The sequence below is a fragment of the Oncorhynchus tshawytscha genome, linkage group LG12 (genome assembly GCF_018296145.1).
Source record: "Oncorhynchus tshawytscha isolate Ot180627B linkage group LG12, Otsh_v2.0, whole genome shotgun sequence".
NCBI classification, from domain to species: domain Eukaryota; kingdom Metazoa; phylum Chordata; class Actinopteri; order Salmoniformes; family Salmonidae; genus Oncorhynchus; species Oncorhynchus tshawytscha.
Genome location: NC_056440.1, coordinates 8,378,922 through 8,396,299, shown reverse-complemented (window position 1 = coordinate 8,396,299; position 17,378 = coordinate 8,378,922).

Genomic DNA, 17,378 nt, shown 5'->3' with positions numbered 1-17,378 from the left:
GAACCATGCAAATACACAAGCTAGGAGTGTTCAAGAAGGTCGTCATTAGTTACCACTGCCACAAAGTCACAATCCCACCCACCCATTTCTTCAATGTATCTTCCTCATTAAGGATCGGCCATTTTAAAATGACATACCCAAATCTACCTGCCTGTAGCTCAGGACCTGAAGCAAGGATATGCATATTCTTGATACCATTTGAAAGGAAACACTTTGAAGTTTGAGTGAATGTACAATTAATGTAGGAGAATATAACATATTAGATCTGGTAAAAGATAATACAAAGAAAAAAAACATGCTTTTTAAATATTTTTTGAAATGCAAGGCCACAATGTATTATTTCAGTTTAGGCAAAATATAGATATTGGCCACTAGATGGCAGCAGAGTATGTGCAACGTTTAAGACTGAACCAATGAACCATTGCATTTCTGTTAAAAATGTTGTATCAAGTCTGCCTAAATGTGCCTAATTGGTTCATTAATACTTTTTCAAGTTCGTAACTGTGCACTCTCCTGAAACAATAGCATTATATTATTTCACGGTAATAGCTATTGTAAATTGGACAGTGCAGTTAGATGAACAAGAATTTAAGCTATGTAACAGAAGGTAATCGTACTCTCCTAGTGTTGTGTTTTGTTCAAAGAAATCACCCAGTGGTCCCAGTTGAGCATTATGTATTATCTGCAGTTAAATGGGAAACAGCATGTTAGTTGTGCAGGGTTTAATGGTGTTGATGGCTGTCAATAGGAAAATCTGTAGCATGAAAACAACAACTTAACAGTGAGCTTATATGACTATTACATCAGTGAATGCTAGTTAACACACATATATACTGTACAGCAATCATATACTAAAGCACATCCTAGAAAGCCCCTCAATCCCCAACAGGTACCTTATACCCACACATGTATGAATCAGAAATGTACGGAAAACTTGAACACATTGTAAAATATAAAAATAGAATTCAGTATTCAGAATGTGATCTACCCCTTGCATCACATTTCCACACTGGGGAGACCTGATTCGCCATCTCCCCCTATCTGCAAGCGGGGCCAATCACAACACACCTTATTGTCATCGGAATTGAAGCAACCAATAAGAATGATTGAACATTAAATACACATTTCTTTAGAGGCAAGTGGAAACATAACCACCCCTGTTACATTCTCCCCTGTTGATTTCCACTTGTATACTATAAAGAAAGTATCTAAATAAAAACAAAATGAGGTACGCAATACATATGTCACCATAGACTATTCTCTGAAGAGTATTAGTGGAATTTAAATACCTTGTAGGAAAACATGCTTGTTACATGTTCAGTACTCTCGGTGACAATAAGAACCTCAGACAGAAAAACCTTGGCTTACTTGACCTTTGACCCATTACCTCCATGGGGCCTCTTGAAAGTAAAATAAAACAATGGGCTAAAGACCTGGAAATCTACAGGCCAAATTGGATTCTAATCCTACACCTGTTCTAACAAACTCCGTATGAAAAACCCTCTGTGTCTGCATAGTCTCTATGAGTCTCACAGGGCGTTTCCTAACCCGACCAGCCCCTGACCTGACAGACCTAACAAAGTTATCATTAGTTTAACCTGTTCAGCTACAACCATCACTGGTGGGTCACTGTCCACAGTCAGTGGATAGTCAAGGTCAAAGGTTATGTGACTGTTGCTGGAGCTTGTGCTACCAGCGGCATCTTCAGAATGCCTTTCTTCTTCAGAGGGTTCTGACATTTATTCTCCGAAGGTTAGCTCTGAAATGGGCGTGGCCTGTGGTTTCACGGACTGTACAGTTGTAGTCGAGGGTCAACGACTTCAGCTTCTGGGGCCACCTGTGCTTCGTTCTCGTAGGTAGGGCCCTGATCATGTTTCCCAACGTTCTTTAGAACCTTTCGACTCCCTTGGATGGTAGGGAGTTATGTGCGACTTCTGGACTCCTGCAGCAAAACTCAGCAATCAATTGACTTTCAAAGTTGGCCCCTTGGTCGGAGTGGATACGTTGATGAAAACCATACACACAGAAGATGTTGTTCCACAGCTGAAGGGCCACTGCTTTAGCTGATTGGTTCAGACACAAGGAGGCATGGGCCATCTAAGTAAAATGGTCTGTCACAACCAGAACATCCAAAGTCTTGTTGTTGTAGTCTTCAGCAGACCAGAAGTCTACACACACCAACTCGAGGGGCTTAGTCGTGATGATGTTATCCAATGGAGCTCTGGCCTCTGGCTCTGGGGCCTTACTGAACACACACCTCTTGCAGCTCTGGAAGTATTCTCTCATATCAGACTTCAGACCATGCCAGAAGAACCTCTGTCTCAGCAGGTACAACGTCCGCTGTTGCCCCTGATGACCGGCTTCATCGTGGACACCCTTGAAGACTGTCGCCCTCAGGTGAGTACCACATACTGGTACTTCTTCTTCTTTGACAGCAAACTTTTGGTAACATGATATAGTACACCCATTTTCAGAGTGAGCTTCTCCCAGGCCTTCAGAATCCGCAGAGCCTCGAGTGGTTCATGGTCACGTTCCCTCCTAGAAGATCTCCGGCCCCTGTCCACGTAGAAGACCTGCCTGACACTGTTTTGATATCAGGTCGTCATGGGATAGTACTCTCACATCTGACATCTCAGATGGCACCAGTGACTGAGTGAGCTGAGGCAGTAGCAGCGCACAGTTCTGTAGACCCGCCTCCTCTTGCGACTTCAGGACTGCTGACATCACTTCCTTTGACAGAGAACCAGGAGAAGGATAGGAGGTAGTTTGTCAGTTCATGACAATTTCACAGGCATCTGCCTCAATTGCCAGTGAGCAGCTCTCGAGGTCGAATGGGTGGTTCTCAGCATGTACTCCCGCAGCTTCTTCCAGTAAGGCCTTGTATGGATGGAACCCTTGAGATGCGGTGGAGAGCGCTCGGCAGTTCAAATGGCTGTCTACTGAGTGCATCAGCAATGACATTATTGGACCCGGGACGTACTTGATGTCAAACTCGAATGGAGCGAGCTTAGCAACCAATCTCGGTTCACAGGCTACCAATTTGGACTTGGACAGGATGTACTTCAATGGGTTGTTCTCTGTTTATACAGTAAAAGGCTTGCCCCTTAGCCAATGACTAAACTTCTCACAGACGGCCCAGCAGAAAGCAAAAAACTGTAACCTATGGGCAGAATACTTTGACTGTGCATAAGTAAGGGATTTGCTAGCGAATGCTACGGGTCTGGCCGTGGACCAATCCTCTGGCACCTGGGAGAGGACAGCACCTAAGCCATTACTAGATGCATCTACAGACAGCAAGAGAGGTCTACTAAAAGCAGGAGGGGCTAGCATGACCGGATCAAAGAGAGCTTGTTTCATCTGACTGATGGCCTGTTTGCACTCACCAGTCCAGTCTGCTGCTGTGAGTTTCCTATGCATTCCTCATTTCTTCTTGCCTTTTCCATGGTGTGGTGCCTTCATCCCAGTTGTCAGCCCATGCAGCGGCTTAGCGATGGTGGAGCACCACTCAATGAACTGCTGGTAATAGACTATCATTCTGAGAAAGGACCGAATTTTCCCCTGGGAGGACACGTCCGTGCTATCCTCCATGAGATCCTTCTCTGTCATCCCTGCAATAGCCTTCACTTTTTCTGGGTATGGTGGCCACACCTTCTTCGCTGATGACATGCCCCAAGAACCGCACTGATCTCTTCATGATATGACATTTCTTTGGAGCCAATTTCAGATTATGGGCTTTGAGACGCTCAAAAAATGACTCCAAGCGTTGCAATCCAAGTTCTTCAGTCGGGGCAAAAAACAGCACATCGTCCAGGTAACAGAGAAGACTAGAAAAATGTTGATCCCCAAAAAATGCTCAACATCATCCTCATGAATGTAGCTGGGCTGTTGCATAGTCCTCGTGGAAGATGGTTATATTCATATAACCCAAAAGGAGAAGTGAAGGCTAAACTTCTTGTCGTCTTCATGCACCTCTATATTGTAGTAGCCTGAGATAATATCCATCACAGAAAAGAAGGCATTGCCACCCAGGGCCGCCAGAACATCAGCTTGGTGAGGTAGAGGGTGAGCACCCATTACGGTGTGAGCATTGAGCCATCGGAAGTCTGTACACAGTCTCAGATCGGCAGACTTCTTCCAGACCAGCACTGAGTGGGGAGGCATACCACTGAGTGGGGAGGCATACCACTGAGTGGGGAGGGATACCACTGAGTGGGGAGGGATACCACTGAGTGGGGAGGCATACCACTGAGTGGGGAGGGATACCACTGAGTGGGGAGGCATACCACTGAGTGGGGAGGCATACCACTGAGTGGGGAGGCATACCACTGAGTGGGGAGGGATACCACTGAGTGGGGAGGCATACCACTGAGTGGGGAGGCATACCACTGAGTGGGGAGGCATACCACTGAGTGGGGAGGGATACCACTGAGTGGGGAGGGATACCACTGAGTGGGGAGGGATACCACTGAGTGGGGAGGCATACCACTGAGTGGGGAGGCATACCACTGAGTGGGGAGGCATACCACTGAGTGGGGAGGCATACCACTGAGTGGGGAGGCATACCACTGAGTGGGGAGGCATACCACTGAGTGGGGAGGCATACCACTGAGTGGGGAGGCATACCACTGAGTGGGGAGGGATACCACTGAGTGGGGAGGCATACCACTGAGTGGGGAGGGATACCACTGAGTGGGGAGGCATACCACTGAGTGGGGAGGCATACCACTGAGTGGGGAGGCATACCACTGAGTGGGGAGGGATACCACTGAGTGGGAGGCATACCACTGAGTGGGGAGGCATACCACTGAGTGGGGAGGCATACCACTGAGAGGGGAGGCATACCACTGAGTGGGGAGGCATACCACTGAGTGGGGAGGCATACCACTGAGTGGGGAGGCATACCACTGAGTGGGGAGGCATACCACTGAGTGGGGAGGCATACCACTGAGTGGGGAGGCATACCACTGAGTGGGGAGGCATACCACTGAGTGGGGAGGCATACCACTGAGTGGGGAGGCATACCACTGAGTGGGGAGGCATACCACTGAGAGGGGAGGCATACCACTGAGTGGGGAGGCATACCACTGAGTGGGGAGGCATACCACTGAGTGGGGAGGCATACCACTGAGTGGGGAGGGATACCACTGAGTGGGGAGGCATACCACTGAGTGGGGAGGCGAGGGGGATACCCACTGAGTGGGGAGGCATACCACTGAGTGGGGAGGCATACCACTGAGTGGGGAGGCATACCACTGAGTGGGGAGGGATACCACTGAGTGGGGAGGCATACCACTGAGTGGGAGGCGAGTGGGGAGGCATACCACTGAGAGGGGAGGCATACCACTGAGTGGGGAGGCATACCACTGAGTGGGGAGGCATACCACTGAGTGGGGAGGCATACCACTGAGTGGGGAGGCATACCACTGAGTGGGGAGGCATACCACTGAGTGGGGAGGCATACCACTGAGTGGGGAGGCATACCACTGAGTGGGGAGGCATACCACTGAGTGGGGAGGCAGTGGGGAGGCATACCACTGAGTGGGGAGGCATACCACTGAGTGGGGAGGCATACCACTGAGAGGGGAGGCATACCACTGAGAGGGGAGGCATACCACTGAGTGGGGAGGCATACCACTGAGTGGGGAGGCATACCACTGAGCGGGGAGGCATACCACTGAGTGGGGAGGGATACTACTGAGTGGGGAGGCATACCACTGAGAGGGGAGGCATACCACTGAGTGGGGAGGCATACCACTGAGAGGGGAGGCATACTCACTGCTGGATTTCCTGATTATCTCTCGCTCTTTCATCTCATCCAAGGCCTGCCTGAGCTTGTCATAATTGTTAGGGGAGAGCCTTCGGTAAGATAGCCTCAAAGGATTGGTGTCACTGAGTCTGATGCGATGGACATATCCAGTAGCCTTCCCGCAATCTAGTTTGTGCCGGGAGAAGATAGACTCATAGCGGGCTATAAGCTGAACTAGCTTGGCCTTATACTGTTGCGACAACTGAGTGGACTCAATGTCAATGTCACCTAGCCCTAACTCGTGCAACATCTCACTTGTCACTCTGTGTGGTTTGACGTCAATGGTCAAGCTATCTGCACTACAATTGTCAAAGTCTGGATTGTCATCCATTTTGTGTACCTGCTGCACCAGGGGGACCGGTTCGACAGTGGGCCCATCTATGTAGTCAGTGTCAAAGTCTGGATTGTCATCTATTTTGTGTACCTGCTGGGATTGGTGGGACAGTGGGCCCATCTATGTAGTCAGTGTCAAAGTCTGGATTGTCATCTATTTTGTGTACCTGCTGGGATTGGTGGGACAGTGGGCACATCTATGTAGTCAGTGTCAAAGTCTGGATTGTCATCTATTTTGTGTACCTGCTGGGATTGGTGGGACAGTGGGCACATCTATGTAGTCAGTGTCAAAGTCCTCTAATGCCATGCAAGGAAAAACATCCGCTATTTTGGCATTGCATCTCACTGTTACTGGCTTTGGTGAGGGATTGATAACTTTGACAGGGACCCAGCCATCGCTCCACAATGTCACTACTGTTCTCCCCACTAGAATGTTTTTCGGTCTTGAGCGTACACCCGTAGGCTCAATAACGTTGCTCATCACGTTGGCCATACACTACTAGAACAGGGACAGAGACACTGCTGCACTACACACACAGATTCTATTCACACACACCTACAGGCTTGGTCTTCAACCCCCCTGCAGCCAACCAACACCACTTCAGTCGGACTGAGGGAGCCACTCTTAAAGCACACCTGCTTTCTCAAGGCGTGGCACCACTGTTGAGCTCAATGTGCATACCATAGAACCGCTGTCAATCAAAGTGCTCACCTCTACAACATCCCCCAGTAACACATTAGTATAGAAGTTCATTGTTGTGGAGCACTCTCTGTATTTTGCATAATTACTTTTAGTTCGACTTAATTTCATCACAAACACTTGAATATATTGACTCTAAATCTACACCACTATTTGATTGGGGCACCTCACAAGGTCCAGCACTTCCCCCCACCCCGTGCGGACCTGCTAGTTTTCCTGCCACTGAGCCGTGTTGCTGTTTGACGGAGCGATGGGAGTTACCAATGAAGCGGGTGGACATCCTTGATGTGTGTGTGTCCAGCTGCATAACAGAGGAAGCAGAGATGGTGTGAATAACAATGATCTATGATGCTGTGATTTGCATGCCCACACACTTTGCATTGCAAAGATGGGTTCTCCCTTCTCCTGGGCCTCCTCTGAAAACGGTTATCATAGCCACCTACAGGTTGCTGTGGCCTCTGCTCCAAAGACCCATTCAAGCATGGCAATCACACGATCCAATACCTCGGATGAGACATTTGTGGGCTGCGGCAAGGGGTCCGGGCAGTTTGCAACAGGCGACAGGAAATGCCCGCCAGGAAATCCATAGACACATCCCCATTCCTAGGACTAGGTGAAACTGGCTCGAATGTCGAATGTGCTGAGTTGAGGTAGCTCTAAATCATGTGGAAGGTGCACACTTGCCTGTGCAGTCGGCCTGGCCAGAGGTGTCGAAGTAAGTGAAGAAATAGCTGCTCCCCTACCCACTGGCGGTGAAGGGTTAAACATGAGAACTCCCCTACTGTACCTCCCAAAACTCACCATTTATTTATTATATTTTTTGTTGTAGTTGGTGGAAACAAAAGTAAATAAAAATCACATTCAATATCAACACACTTAGAAAATCAGCTTGAATATAATGCACTCAAAATAAAAGTTCAGTGGTAGTTGCACCCACCTCTAACAAGAATCAACACAGAAAAGTAACAAAAGAAACAGCCTCATAAATATCTCTGTCGCCACCTTGTGGCAAAAAGTGGCGTCGCACTCAAGTTAATTGGCATCGGAAAGTTACAAGCATAACAGCACAATTACATCACTTACTAATCATACTATCAACACATACAAGTAATGAACAGTATACTATATTTCCCCAATTCACTCATGCTACCAGGAGCCTCCTGAGAATTCCGCTCGTGCAGAATGCAAAACAGTTCATATGCACAACACGCCTCCGGTGTGCATCAGCAACCTCCGTACTTCTTGAAGCCGGCTCGCGGATCCCTCCACGTGACGTCCTGCGAAGACAAGAAGACGAGTCTCGGCACCAGTGTAACATAAGTTAATCGTACTATCCTTGTGTTGTGTTTTGTTCAAAGAAATCCCCCCAGCCAGTGGTCCCAGTTGAGCATTATCTATTATCTGTAGTTAAATAGGAAACAGCACGTTAGTAGAATACAGGAGCTAGGAGGATCCAGGAACCATTAGAATACTGGAGCTAGGAGGATCCAGGAACCATTAGAATACAGGAGCTAGGAGGATCCAGGAACCATTAGAATACAGGAGCTAGGAGGATCCAGGAACCATTAGAATACAGGAGCTAGGAGGATCCAGGAACCATTAGAATACAGGAGCTAGGAGGATCCAGGAACCATTAGAATACAGGAGCTAGGAGGATCCAGGAACCATTAGAATACAGGAGCTAGGAGGATCCAGGAACCATTAGAATACAGGAGCTAGGAGGATCCAGGAACCATTAGAATACAGGAGCTAGGAGGATCCAGGAACCAGTAGAATACAGGAGCTAGGAGGATCCAGGAACCATTAGAATACAGGAGCTAGGAGGATCCAGGAACCATTAGAATACAGGAGCTAGGAGGATCCAGGAACCAGTAGAATACAGGAGCTAGGAGGATCCAGGAACCAGTAGAATACAGGAGCTAGGAGGATCCAGGAACCATTAGAATACAGGAGCTAGGAGGATCCAGGAACCATTAGAATACAGGAGCTAGGAGGATCCAGGAACCAGTAGAATACAGGAGCTAGGAGGATCCAGGAACCATTAGAATACAGGAGCTAGGAGGATCCAGGAACCATTAGAATACAGGAGCTAGGAGGATCCAGGAACCAGTAGAATACTGGAGCTAGGAGGATCCAGGAACCAGTAGAATACAGGAGCTAGGAGGATCCAGGAACCAGTAGAATACAGGAGCTAGGAGGATCCAGGAACCAGTAGAATACAGGAGCTAGGAGGATCCAGGAACCATTAGAATACAGGAGCTAGGAGGATCCAGGAACCATTAGAATACAGGAGCTAGGAGGATCCAGGAACCAGTAGAATACAGGAGCTAGGAGGATCCAGGAACCATTAGAATACAGGAGCTAGGAGGATCCAGGAACCAGTAGAATACTGGAGCTAGGAGGATCCAGGAACCATTAGAATACAGGAGCTAGGAGGATCCAGGAACCATTAGAATACAGGAGCTAGGAGGATCCAGGAACCATTAGAATACAGGAGCTAGGAGGATCCAGGAACCATTAGAATACAGGAGCTAGGAGGATCCAGGAACCATTAGAATACAGGAGCTAGGAGGATCCAGGAACCATTAGAATACAGGAGCTAGGAGGATCCAGGAACCAGTAGAATACAGGAGCTAGGAGGATCCAGGAACGATTAGAATACAGGAGCTAGGAGGATCCAGGAACCAGTAGAATACAGGAGCTAGGAGGATCCAGGAACCATTAGAATACAGGAGCTAGGAGGATCCAGGAACCAGTAGAATACAGGAGCTAGGAGGATCCAGGAACCATTAGAATACAGGAGCTAGGAGGATCCAGGAACCATTAGAATACAGGAGCTAGGAGGATCCAGGAACCAGTAGAATACAGGAGCTAGGAGGATCCAGGAACCATTAGAATACAGGAGCTAGGAGGATCCAGGAACCAGTAGAATACAGGAGCTAGGAGGATCCAGGAACCATTAGAATACTGGAGCTAGGAGGATCCAGGAACCAGTAGAATACAGGAGCTAGGAGGATCCAGGAACCAGTAGAATACAGGAGCTAGGAGGATCCAGGAACCAGTAGAATACAGGAGCTAGGAGGAGCCAGGAACCATTAGAATACTGGAGCTAGGAGGATCCAGGAACCATTAGAATGCAGGAGGATCCAGGAACCATTAGAATACAGGAGCTAGGAGGATCCAGGAACCAGTAGAATGCAGGAGGATCCAGGAACCATTAGAATACAGGAGCTAGGAGGATCCAGGAACCAGTAGAATACAGGAGCTAGGAGGATCCAGGAACCAGTAGAATACAGGAGCTAGGAGGATCCAGGAACCAGTAGAATACAGGAGCTAGGAGGATCCAGGAACCAGTAGAATACAGGAGCTAGGAGGATCCAGGAACCATTAGAATACAGGAGCTAGGAGGATCCAGGAACCATTAGAATACAGGAGCTAGGAGGATCCAGGAACCATTAGAATGCAGGAGCTAGGAGGATCCAGGAACCAGTAGAATACAGGAGCTAGGAGGATCCAGGAACCATTAGAATACTGGAGCTAGGAGGATCCAGGAACCATTAGAATACAGGAGCTAGGAGGATCCAGGAACCAGTAGAATACAGGAGCTAGGAGGATCCAGGAACCAGTAGAATACATGAGCTAGGAGGATCCAGGAACCATTAGAATACTGGAGCTAGGAGGATCCAGGAACCAGTAGAATACAGGAGCTAGGAGGATCCAGGAACCATTAGAATACTGGAGCTAGGAGGATCCAGGAACCAGTAGAATACAGGAGCTAGGAGGATCCAGGAACCATTAGAATACTGGAGCTAGGAGGATCCAGGAACCAGTAGAATACAGGAGCTAGGAGGATCCAGGAACCATTAGAATACTGGAGCTAGGAGGATCCAGGAACCAGTAGAATACAGGAGCTAGGAGGATCCAGGAACCATTAGAATACTGGAGCTAGGAGGATCCAGGAACCAGTAGAATACAGGAGCTAGGAGGATCCAGGAACCATTAGAATACTGGAGCTAGGAGGATCCAGGAACCAGTAGAATACAGGAGCTAGGAGGATCCAGGAACCATTAGAATACTGGAGCTAGGAGGATCCAGGAACCAGTAGAATACAGGAGCTAGGAGGATCCAGGAACCATTAGAATACTGGAGCTAGGAGGATCCAGGAACCATTAGAATACTGGAGCTAGGAGGATCCAGGAACCAGTAGAATACAGGAGCTAGGAGGATCCAGGAACCAGTAGAATGCAGGAGCTAGGAGGATCCAGGAACCAGTAGAATACAGGAGCTAGGAGGATCCAGGAACCAGTAGAATACAGGAGCTAGGAGGATCCAGGAACCAGTAGAATACAGGAGCTAGGAGGATCCAGGAACCAGTAGAATACAGGAGCTAGGAGGATCCAGGAACCAGTAGAATGCAGGAGCTAGGAGGATCCAGGAACCAGTAGAATACAGGAGCTAGGAGGATCCAGGAACCAGTAGAATACAGGAGCTAGGAGGATCCAGGAACCAGTAGAATGCAGGAGCTAGGAGGATCCAGGAACCATTAGAATACAGGAGCTAGGAGGATCCAGGAACCATTAGAATACAGGAGCTAGGAGGATCCAGGAACCAGTAGAATACAGGAGCTAGGAGGATCCAGGAACCAGTAGAATACAGGAGCTAGGAGGATCCAGGAACCAGTAGAATACAGGAGCTAGGAGGATCCAGGAACCAGTAGAATACAGGAGCTAGGAGGATCCAGGAACCAGTAGAATACAGGAGCTAGGAGGATCCAGGAACCATTAGAATACAGGAGCTAGGAGGATCCAGGAACCAGTAGAATGCAGGAGCTAGGAGGATCCAGGAACCAGTAGAATGCAGGAGCTAGGAGGATCCAGGAACCAGTAGAATACAGGAGCTAGGAGGATCCAGGAACCAGTAGAATGCAGGAGCTAGGAGGATCCAGGAACCAGTAGAATACAGGAGCTAGGAGGATCCAGGAACCAGTAGAATACAGGAGCTAGGAGGATCCAGGAACCATTAGAATACAGGAGCTAGGAGGATCCAGGAACCATTAGAATACAGGAGCTAGGAGGATCCAGGAACCATTAGAATGCAGGAGCTAGGAGGATCCAGGAACCATTAGAATGCAGGAGCTAGGAGGATCCAGGAACCATAAGCCTTGGTCTTATACAGCTAATATAGATAAATCATTAGTAGCAGGCAGTAAGAACTCGTCAATCACTCACTCATGACTAGCAAACCTGTCTAACGTTAAGTGACTCATTGTAAAATACTAACATCTTGCTCTATTACCAACTATGTTTCTATGTTATAGAAATTATAAAACAGTTGACATCATATTGAAACAAGAAAAACAAATCAAATCAAATTCTATTGATCACATTCACATATTTAGCAGATGTTATAGCAAAATGTAGCAAAATGTAGCAAAATGCTTATGTCCCTAGCTTCAGCAGTGCAGTAGTATCTAACAATTCACAACAATACAAACAGATCTAAAAGTAAAATAATGGATTTAATAAATCAATAAATATTAGGAGGAGCAATGTCAGAGTGGCATTGACTAAAATACAGTAGAATAGAACACAGTATATACATATGAGATGAGTAAAGCAGTATCTAAACATTACTAATAACTTTTCATGTTCAAAACTGTGCACTCCTCAAACAATAGCATGGTATTATTTCACTGTAATAGCTGCTGTAAATTGGACAGTGCAGTTCGATTAACAGTCTTTCTGCCCATATCAGATATGTCTATGTCCTGGGAAATGTTCTTGTTACTTACAACCTCATGCTAATCGCATTAGCATACATTAGCTCAACCGTCCGAAGTGACTAGTGTTCCGTTATTAAAGTGGCCAGTGATTCAATGTCTGTGTATATAGGGTAGCTGTCACGCCCTGGCCCTGGTTATCTTTGTTTTATTTATTATTTTGGTTAGGCCAGGGTGTGACATGGGTGATGTATGGTTTTTGTCTCATCTAAGGCGCTGTTGCGCCTTCTTCACCATACTGTCTGTATGGGTGGACCATTTCAGTTTGTCAGTGATGTATACGCAGAGGAACGTGAAGCTTTCCACCTTCTCCACTGCGGTCTTGTCGATGTGGATAGGGGGGGTGCTCCCTCTGCTGTTTCCTGAAGTCCACCATCAGCTCCCTCATATTGTTGACGTTGAGGGAGGGGTTATTTTCCTGACACCACTCTGCCAGGGCCCTCACCTCCTCCCTGTAGGCTGTCTAGTCATTGTTTGTAATCTGGCCTGCTACTGTTGTGTCGTCGGAAAACTTGAGGACTGAGTTGGAGGTGTGCGTGGCCACGCAGTCATGGATGAACAGGGAGTACAGGAGGGGGCTGAGCACGAACCCTTGTGGGGCCCCTGTGTTAAGGAGCAGCAAACTGGAGGTGTTGTTTCCTACCTTCACCACCTGGGGGCAGACGTCAGGAAGTCCAAGAACCAGTTGCACAGGGCAGGGTTCAGACCCAGGGCCCCAAGCTTAATGATGAGCTTGGAGGGTACTATGGTGTTGAATGCTGAGCTATAGTCAAAGAAAAGCATTCTTACATAGGTATTCCTCTTGTCCAGATGGGATACTGTAGGGCAGTGTGCAGTGCGATGGCGATTGCATCGTCTGTGGATCTATTGGGGCGGTAAGCAAATTGATGTGGGTCTAGGGTGTCAGGAAAGGTAGAGGTGATATGATCCTTAACTAGCCTCTTCAAAGCACTCATGGTGACAGAAATAAGTGCTACGGAGCAATAGTCATTTAGTTCAGTTACCTTTGCTTTCTTGGGTACAGGAACAATGGTGGACATCTTGAAGCAAGTGGGGATAGCAGACTGGGATAGGGAGTGATTGAATATGTCCATAAACACTCCAGCCAGATGGTCTGCACACACTCTGAGGACACGGCTAGTGATGCCATCTGGGCCAGCAACCTTGTGAGGGTTAACATGTTTAAATGTCTTACTCACGTCAGCCACGGAGAGCGAGACCCCACAGTCCCTGGCAGCGGGCCACATCGGTGGCACTGTGTTATCCTCAAAGCGGGCGAAGAAGGTGTTTAGCTTGTCCGGGGACAAGACGTGGCTGGTATTTCCTTTGTAATCTGTGATTGTCTGTAGACCCTGCCACATACGTCTTGTGTCTGAGCCATTGAATTGCGACTCCACGTTGTCTCTGTACTGACATCTTGTAAATGTGAATGTAAATGATATCACTGAAGTCAAGGATCCGTAGGATAGTCAGTTTAACGATGATATGTTTGGAAGCATGACTGAAGGAGGCTTTGTTTGCGAAATAGGAAGCCAATTCTAGATTTAATTTTGGATTGGAGATGCTTGATGTGAGTCTGGAAGGAGAGTTTACAGTCTAACCAGACACCTAGGTATTTGTAGTTGTCCACATATTCTATGTCAGAACCGTCCAGAGTAGTGATAAATAATAATTGAAAGGAAGGTGCAGCTTAAAAAAATAAATATATATAATGCTTTCTAACAGCTAAAGTTAACATGCTAGCTAAACAAAAGCTATAACGTTAACGCCGGTAGGCTTCGCTATCTCAGCCTCCAGTATTTATGCTGCAGTAGTTTATGTGTCGGGGGGCTAGGGTCAGTTTGTTATATCTGGAGTACTTCTCCTGTCCTATCCGGTGTCCTGTGTGAATTTAAGTGTGCGTTCTCTAATTCTCTCTTTCTCTCTTTCTCTCTCTCGGAGGACCTGAGCCCTAGGACCATGCCTCAGGACTACCTGACATGATGATTCCTTGCTGTCCCCAGTCCACCTGGCCGTGCTGCTGCTCCAGTTTCAACTGTTCTGCCTGTGATTATTATTATTTGACCATGCTGGTCATTTATGAACATTTGAACATCTTGGTCATGTTCTGTTATAATCTCCACCCGGCACAGCCAGAAGAGGACTGGTCACCCCACATAGCCTGGTTCCTCTCTAGGTTCCTTCCTAGGTTTTGGCCTTTCTAGGGAGTTTCTCCTAGCCACCTTGCTTCTACACCTGCATTGCTTGCTGTTTGGGGTTTTAGGCTGGGTTTCTGTACAGCACTTTGAGATATCAGCTGATGTACGAAGGGTATATAAATACATTTGATTTGATTTGATTAGTGATGCTAGACGGGCAGGCAGGTGTGGGTAGCGATCGGTTGAAGAGCATGCATTTAGTTTTACTAGCATTTAAGAGCAGTTGCAGGTCATGAAAGGAGTGTTGTATGGCATTGAAGCTCGTCTGGAGGTTTGTTAACACAGTGTCCAAAGAAGGGCCAGAAGTATACAGAATGGTGTCGTCTGTGTAGAGGTGGATCAGAGAATCACCAGCAGCAAGAGCGACATCATTGATATATACAGACAAAAGAGTCGGCCCAAGAATTGAACCCTGTGGCACCCCTATAGAGACTGCCAGAGGTCTGGACTACAGGCCCTCCGATTAGACACACTGAACTCTATCTGAGAAGTAGTTGGTGAACCAGGCGAGGCAGTCATTTGAGAAACCAAGGCTGTTGAGTCTGCCGATAAGAATGTGGTGATTGACAGAGTCGAAAGCCTTGGCCAGGTCGATGAATACGGTTGCACAGTATTGTCTTTTATCAATGGTGGTTATGATATCGTTTAGGACCTTGAGCGTGGCTGAGGTGCACCCATGTCCCGCTCGGAAACCAGATTGCATAGCGGAGAAGGTACGGAGGGATTCGAAATGGTCTGTTTGTTAACTTGGCATTCGAAGACTTTAGAAAGGCAGAGTAGGATAGATATAGGTCTGTAACAGTTTGGGTCTAGAGTGTCACCCCCTTTAAATTAGGGGATTAACACGGCAGCTTTCCAATCTTTAGGGATCTCAGGCAATACGAAAGAGAGGTTGAGCAGGCTAGTAATAGGGGTTGCTAGTAATAGTTTTTAAAACATTTTTTTTTTAGAAATAGGGGGTCCAGATTGTCTAGTCCAGTTGATTTGTAGGGGTCCAGATTGTCTAGTCCAGCTGATTTGTAGGGGTCCAGATTGTCCAGTCCAGCTGATTTGTAGGGGTCCAGATTTTGCAGCTCTTTCAGAATATCAGCTATCTGGATTTGGGTGAAGGAGAAATGGGGAGGCTTGGGCAAGTTGCTGTGGGGGGTGCAGAGCTGTTGCGTGGGGTAGGGGTAGCCAGGTGGAAAGCATGGCCAGCCGTAGAAAAATGCTTCTTGAAATTCTCGATTATCATAGATTTATCAGTGGTGACAGTGTTTCCTGGCCTCAGTGCAGTGGGCAGCTGGGAGGAGGTGCTCTTTTTCTCCATGGACTTTACAGTGTCCCAGAACTTTTTGGAGTTTGTGCTACAGGATGCAAATTTCTGTTTGAAAAAGCTAGCCTTTGCTTTCCTAACTGCCTGTGTATATTGGTTCCTAACTTCCCTGAAAAGTTGCATATCGTGGGGACTATTCAATGCTAATGCAGTACACCACAGGATGTTTTCGTGCTGGTCAAGGGCAGTGAAGTCTGGAGTGAACCAAGGGCTATATCTGTTCTTAGTTCTACATTTTTTGAATTGGGCATGCTTATTTAAGATGGTGAGGAAAGCACTTTTAAAGAATAACCAGGCAACATCTACTGACGGAATGAGGTCAATATCCTTCCAGGATCCCCGGGCCAGGTCCATTAGAAAGGCCTGCTTGCTGAAGTGTTTTAGGGAGCGTTTAACAGTGATGAGGGGTGGTCGACCGTGAACCCATTACGGATGCAGGCAATGAGGCAGTGATCACTGAGATCCTGGTTGAAGACAGAAAAGGTGTATTTAAAGGGCAGGTTGGTCATGATGACATCTACGAGAGTTGTGTTGATGGATTTGTGGTTGTACCTGGTAGGTTCCTTAATAATTTGTGTGAGATTGAGGGCATCTAGCTTAGATTGTAGGAGGGCTGGGGTGTAAAGCATATCCCAGTTTAGGTCACCTAACAGTACGAACTCTGAAGATAAGTGGGGGCAATTAATTCACATATGGTGTCCAGGGCACAGCTGGGGACTGAGGGGGTCTATAACAAGCGTCAACAGTGAGAGACTTATTTCCTGAAAGGTGGATTTTCAAAAGTAGAAGCTCAAACTGTTTGGGCACAGACCTGGATAGCCTGACAGAACTCTCTGCAGTAGATTGCAACTCCACTCCCATTGGCAGTTCTGTCTTGGCAGAAAAGAGGTTGGGGATGAAAATTTCAGAATTTTTGTTGGCCTTCCTAAGCCAGGATTCAGACACGGCTAGGAGATCAGAGTTGGCAGAGTGTGCTAAAGCAGTGAATAAAACAAACTTAGGGAGTAGGCTTCTGATGTTAACATGCATGAAACCAAAGCTATTACAGTTACAGAAGTCAACAAATGAGAGGGCCTGGGGAATAGGAGTGGAACTGGGGGCTACAGGGCCTGGGTTAACCTGGGTTAATCACAGGTGTTTATCAGGAGAGCTAAGACAACAACGGGTAAATGGCGATGAATGGGCAGAGCGGGTCAGTTAGGTACATACAGGACCTGAGTTTGAGTTGGCGATGAATGGGCAGAGCG